Source organism: Sitodiplosis mosellana, unplaced genomic scaffold, assembly GCF_009176505.1.
Source record: "Sitodiplosis mosellana isolate CC-2019 unplaced genomic scaffold, AAFC_SMos_1.0 Smas_scaffold_13, whole genome shotgun sequence".
Classification (NCBI taxonomy): domain Eukaryota; kingdom Metazoa; phylum Arthropoda; class Insecta; order Diptera; family Cecidomyiidae; genus Sitodiplosis; species Sitodiplosis mosellana.
This window is the reverse complement of record NW_022595255.1, coordinates 187940-194512: the sequence shown is the minus strand read 5'-3', so window position 1 is coordinate 194512 and position 6573 is coordinate 187940.

Genomic DNA, 6573 nt, shown 5'->3' with positions numbered 1-6573 from the left:
TTTCCCAAATTCTCATCACACTCATAAAAATAAAGACTTTCTAATCGCAACCAACCCTTTCGTGTTGCAGCGTACGTTCCAACTCGAGCAATAGACGTTTCCACTCTTTCTCCTCGCACACACGGAAAAAAATATGACTTAAAACTTGAATGCCGTCGTTTTCTCAACTTTGTTCGTGAAAGAGTTGGGAAAAATGTCGCAATTCCGCGTCGAATAGATGAATACGCGCATTTTCATTGTTATACATATTTTATTGCGGAACAAATGCGCCACGTAAAGTATTGACTTGATTTTCACATTCGCTTCGTGTCACCGAACACGTTCTTATTGCGACGACGAAAATCTCTTGGCTCTTTTATTTGATTCGTTTTTTCGGGAAATCGTCAACGGAATATAAACTTTATAAAAGTTATTGCAGTGAGATTAAGCGCGACGTATACGCAACCTATAGTTTATTGTTTTGAAGAAAATCACACCGTTTGAATGAAGCCAGTTATAGACTGGTGCAATTGAGTTTCATGATGCATGGATAGCATAAACTTTGTAACAATTTACCTCGTATTCTTTATATCTCAATGAACCTGCTCTTCCAGTGTCGGATGTCAGCGTGCGTACATCCATTCAGCGGTGCACTTAAGCGACAATTCATTCTGAACACGATCATTTACATTATAGGCTTAAAGGGTTTTACTTTGTGACGCGTTGAATCGCATTTCCTTCAACGAACCAACGTGAACCCTTTACACTCATATATTTCAGCCAAGTTATCGCAGCACTGCCTTCTTTTATCAAGGCAACAAATTCGTTGACTCTTCAGCGTAAAGTAAAACAACTCGTTCGCTTAATGCAAAGAATAACAATAATCATATGAAATTATTTTTAATTGGATTACTTCACATCGATTGCATGCACAATTGTTAGCTTCAGAAACCGAAAATGGAGTTGCCGGCTTCACGCCAAACAACCTTGTTCAAATGGAAAAGAGAGCAAATGGGAAAGAGTGCGAGTGTGTGTTTTTATTTTTGCAAAACCTTGAGCCATTAATTCGGTTCGCTTTTTGCCCGGCGCGCTCGTTTTTCCAAATTAAATTGTGTATTGTGTTTGTGTTCGACTTGATTTCGTTGAAGTTGAATTCGTCTGTACGTGCATTGATTACTCAGAAGCGGCACAGTGCGACGAGGTGAAATTGCAGCGCGGTCGAAAGGGTTGAATGCCTCATGTCTGAATGAGCACTGTACTGAAAATGTGTGCGAGAGAGAGAGAGAAGGAGAGGAAGGGAAACGATAAATAATATAATAACGACGATTAAGATTTCCGAGAGTCTGTCGCATTTAAAAAGCAAGGCTAATTTCGATTTCTTGTTTTCGACCGCGCAGGGATGATTCAAACATGCTATAATGCGTCTTTTCTGACAGTGAACAATACGTAGAAGAAAAGAAACAAGCCCAGAGATTTATTTCTTTTTATTTTAAATGAATTTCTGGTTTTCCATTTCATGCGATTTTCCAATTTAATGTCGGCTGGCCTCGGCTCACACCAAAATCCAATAAATGGCATCGAATTTCAAATTCAGAATCAAATTTGTACATTTCGACAATGTTATTGTCAGGTTTACGCTGTGTATTGAGTGATTCCATTCCACATTTGGTTACCTCTTCCTCTTGCCGTAACGAAACTCTTCGTTTGAATACACAATCGACACACACTCAATTCAATACGACTCTTTTTTTTTCGTGCATAAATTTCTCATAAATCATTCAATTAATTGAAAATGTTTTCTTTTGTAAAAGTTTCGACGACAAAGAGTGGAAATTCAACCTTTAATTTTGGCCTTTTGTTCAATCAAACAGCCCATGTGCAGAGAAAGTTGAGCGCGAACAATCAACGAAATTTGCTTTAAAATTAACTTATCGCACACACACATTTCAAATGGAACCGAAACACACCATAACGAACAAGCAAATACCATTTTGGTTTTCATTGGAGAATTTTTAATTGCATTTAACTTCTTGCCACGCATTGCTCATGTGTGAAACCAAAAGTGGCTCTTCCGCATCCGTGTTATTATTCGTTATTTTTAATTACATAAACAATCAAACTTTTTACTTGCATGAAGAACTCCATCAACTTCGTTTACTTTGTGCGGTTCATAGCATTCCAACAAGAGAATAAAAAGATTTTATACTGAGTTACGATGTATTTATTCCGAATGAATGGAATTTTCTACATATATTTACTTATTTTCTATCTTGAAATCTATCATGAATTGGTGAACAACATTAATAGATATAAAAAAACTGAAACTTTAGCATATTCACCGAATAAAGCAAGGTAAACAATATTTTTTAAATCAATCTTGATAAAAACCCAGCCATTCATTTCCAGAGTACCATATAGAATAATTTCACACATATTTAAATTGACTTGACAGCGATTTTCAGCCAATTTTACGATTGATTTATACTCGTCCGCATCAATAGTGAGCTCGTAAACTTCCAAAGACTACCATCTTCTACATCCAGTAAATCTAAAGTTTCTAAAACTGGTAGTTGTTTGACGGTACTGATGACTATTTGTTCAGAAGCCCCATCAATTGTTAGATGCGTCAACAGTTTCATTTTTTGTATACTGTTTGCTGTTTCAATATCTAATCGATTGATGTGCAATAATTCAATGGGAACACTATTTCCAACAAACGAATCGATTAGAGGTTTTCGAGGCATTTTCACTGGAAAACTTGACGTAAGAAATAATATTTCTAATCTACGCAAAGTGCACAGTTCTAAGACACCTGCTTCTACGTCAACGTTTTTTAAGTCGAGAAAGACGAGATTTGGTAATCGTTCTCCAATACCTTGCCATGCTAATGATGTAAGACTTGACGAGGAACTATTCCACACCCGTAATTGCTCTAGTTGCGGGTTTCGGTTTAGAAATTCAATAAAAATATCATTCGTTAGTGTATGCGTGGTAAGAAATTGCACTATTTTTAGATGTGGAAATTCATTCGCAACCCAATTCATGTTCAATATAAGATCATCTATAGTCATTTGTTTTAATTTGGGAAATAGCTTTGCGGATGTAGCAGAATACCTTTCAGGCTTAGTTCTTCAAAAGCATCGTATCGTATCGTAAGTTTTAAGGCCAAGTAGTGTCCTCTAATTGTCAATTTGACCAAAGTTTTTCCACAATATTTATGAATTAGACTCAATTCTTCACTCATTTCCATTGTATTGCGTTTTATGGATTCATTTGTCGGTATGACGTAGCTACGTTCATTATGGAAGTAATCAACAGATTTAATAAATCGACCAAATTTGCCAAGGAATTTTTTAGCATATTTGGATTATTTTGATAGAGCATTTTTCTTTTTCGAATTTACGGCTTCACGTGAAAAAATCATGTCCTTTAAAGGAAAACACAGCTGTGCGTTCTGCTCAAATCTTGTACATACTTCAGCTGCGTGAAGAAAATCCAATACATTGCCTAGCTTCAATACGACCGCTTGATTGCAATCGTCATTAAGAACATTCAGAATGTTTTTTGGAGACTCTTGGGCTGGAGGTAAGTTAATATCGGTTTCAATCATCCCTTCCATGGCTTCGTGTTGTTCTCAAATCTCCATTGGTTGATCCAGCAGTGTAGCTGCTGGCTCGTGACGTATTGAATCGATTGATGAAGAAACACTGGCGCAAACTGGATTTTCTAAAACAAAAAACAAATTTAAATTTATTCTAACCAATCGAGAAAAAAGCATTTCAACGATGAAGAAAGTCCACGTTTTTTAAAAATGGAAAACGATTTGAATTTTATTCTAAGCAATGAATTTGAAATTCTTTTTGATTTGAAATAACTGCACTTACTTATAAATGAACCACAAATTATTCGGCAAAAAACACCGTTTCAAAGATCAAGTCTTTTGCAGATCGGATGATGTCAAGTGCTTCGTAGATATTTAGTCAATTTTGAAGAAAATCTAAACGTTCGAGATTTTTTGAGTGCCGCTGAAACCTGCGTTCGATTCCAAGAAAATGCCAAGGCTAGTTTTCGGTAGAAATACAAAAAGATTTTTCTCGATGGCCGTTGCAGAAAAGGAGAACATCCGAACACTGAACACACGATGTTCCTTAATCGAGTGCACAGTTTCCTCATAATTTTTGGTCACCTAATCATGGAACTTCATTTCTGGACACAAGATACAGATACAAAACTTGACGACAACATTCAAAATCTGATTGCAGATTACTGTGGTAAAACACTGACCAAATTTGTTGTCTACTCACCTGGTGCGCAAGTGAATTTCAAAACTCGATCACCGTTACAAGCAGTAGAGTATTTAAAAATATACAGTAAATACGTCTCCAATTTTGCATATCAGTCGTAATTAAAAAGATTGAATCTATCAAATGTAACAAACTTCGATTGGCTCATTCATGCATTTCCAAAATTGGAAATTGTCAAATTCTTTTGTTTGCACAAATTAAAATCCAACCAGCTCATTGAGTTCTTGAAGTTGAATCCGCAACTGAAAGATACAGATATTTCAATTTGTAATCAAATAACACCTATGATTTCATCCAGCCTCGCTCGCTTAACGCCAAATCTTGGGAAACTATGTCTTGCTTTTCGACAACACGTTGAAAATATGGATTCAATTTCAAATTTGATACATTTAAGCAATTTGCAGAAACTAAAGTGGTTGGAAATCAGTTCGTGCTGTTCATTTTCAGAAGAGAAATTGATTACTGAATTCATTGAAAAAAATATTCCCCTTGAAAAATTGAGTATCGAAATAGAAAACGATTATTCCAGATCTGATTTGGATATGTATCAATTTTTCTCGCAATTGAAGTCATTCACAACATTGAAAACATTGTGTCTGGATAACCTAATTGACAAAAGGTTGGTTGAATATGTTAAAAATCTGCCAGCATTAGAAGTGATGATTGCAAAAGAAAGTTCAGAAGTAACTATGCGTGGAATTAAAAAGGCCCTGGAATATAATAAAGTTTTAACAACGCTTATTGTAGTAACGTATGATTTTAATTTTGAAATAAACATGGATAATTATACATCGGTTTTGAATCTAGCTAAAGATCGTTGTGTCGAAGTTAAAATCTTTATCGTTAATGAAATGAAACATTTAATTGATGGCGTTCCTAACGATGTATACATAATATATTAAAGGTTAATCGTAAGTGGTTAGATATAATTATAGAAAATTCTGGAAAACACCTTGTAAATGCTTCCAACCATTTTCGTAAGTAAAATTCTTTTTTCCTCGAATAAATAAATACCAACATATTTTAAAACAAAATTGTGAAATGAAAGAAAAATAAAAATTCTGCAAAAAAATATCATTCTTTTGTTCTTCTAGTTTTTGCTGATACATTTCAAAGAATAATGATGATTTAGTGATTGTCAATTTAGTTTTTTCCATTAAATCAGTCTGACTTCGGAATTATTAACCATTTTATTTTGTTATAACATCGAATATGCCACGTCTATGAGCTGCATCAACATACCTCAGCTATTTTGCTGAAATGATTTACAAACCAAAGCTGCAAAATAGAACAGAGGCAGAAAACAGTATCTTAAATGGCGAAAGCATTTTTGCATGAACGAGAGCTCATGTAGGTTTATCATGTGTGATGCAGGCATAAAGCAGCTCACAATTAATTCTATTCGAATCATTTATATATGCGACGTTATGCTCATATTCGTTATCACAATTTTGAATTCATTTGAATTGTGGTTTTATATTCAAAATGACTTCATCATACTACGTCGTCTGTTCCTTATTTTACCACAAGCCGCAAATTTTTTGCTTTATTATGTGCTATAAAAAATTTTGGTTCCAGCTAAAAGTACTAAATTTTGAAATGCGCTGTATTTTTAAATTCATCCTTTTCAAGTCTACAACAGTTGAACCGTTGAAAATGCGAAACGAATCATACCGAAATGTTTGAAAACAGGAGAATGAAAATGTCGTATGCAAAAGAAAAACACGTTATTGTTGTGATTATGGCTAACATAATCGAAATGCAACAATATGGACACTTGGAGTGTCACACTCTAATTTTGTGAAAACTAAATCTAGTCCCACTTTAGCGTACTGTTCGCCAATATTTACCTTTTATTCCTGGTGGTTCATTTCCCATTTGTGCCGATCAAAAAACTCATTCTTGATTCCTCACTAAAAATGTTCCCTTGAAGCTTCAAAAATCAATACAAGAAATATGTGTTAATAAAAATAGCCGTTCAAGTAGAGTCAACATCTCATTAAGCGAAGTGACATTTTTCATTTCGTCTTGAATCCAGAGGAGGGTCGTCGAACAGAAAATTCGATGGGGTGAATGAGAGATAAAATCTTTTAATCAAAATTTCGAAATAGACTTTTGCTCGGTGTTTTTTTATGTGACACAAACAATGAATACTCATTCAAAGTGCAAATCAATGTCATTGATTAATACTCTTATAAAAAAGGCACCAAGCACATATTCGTTTCCTTATACAAAGTTCACCTCAACCTTCAGAAGAAGAAAAAACCGCCTCGACCAAAGTTCATTCGGA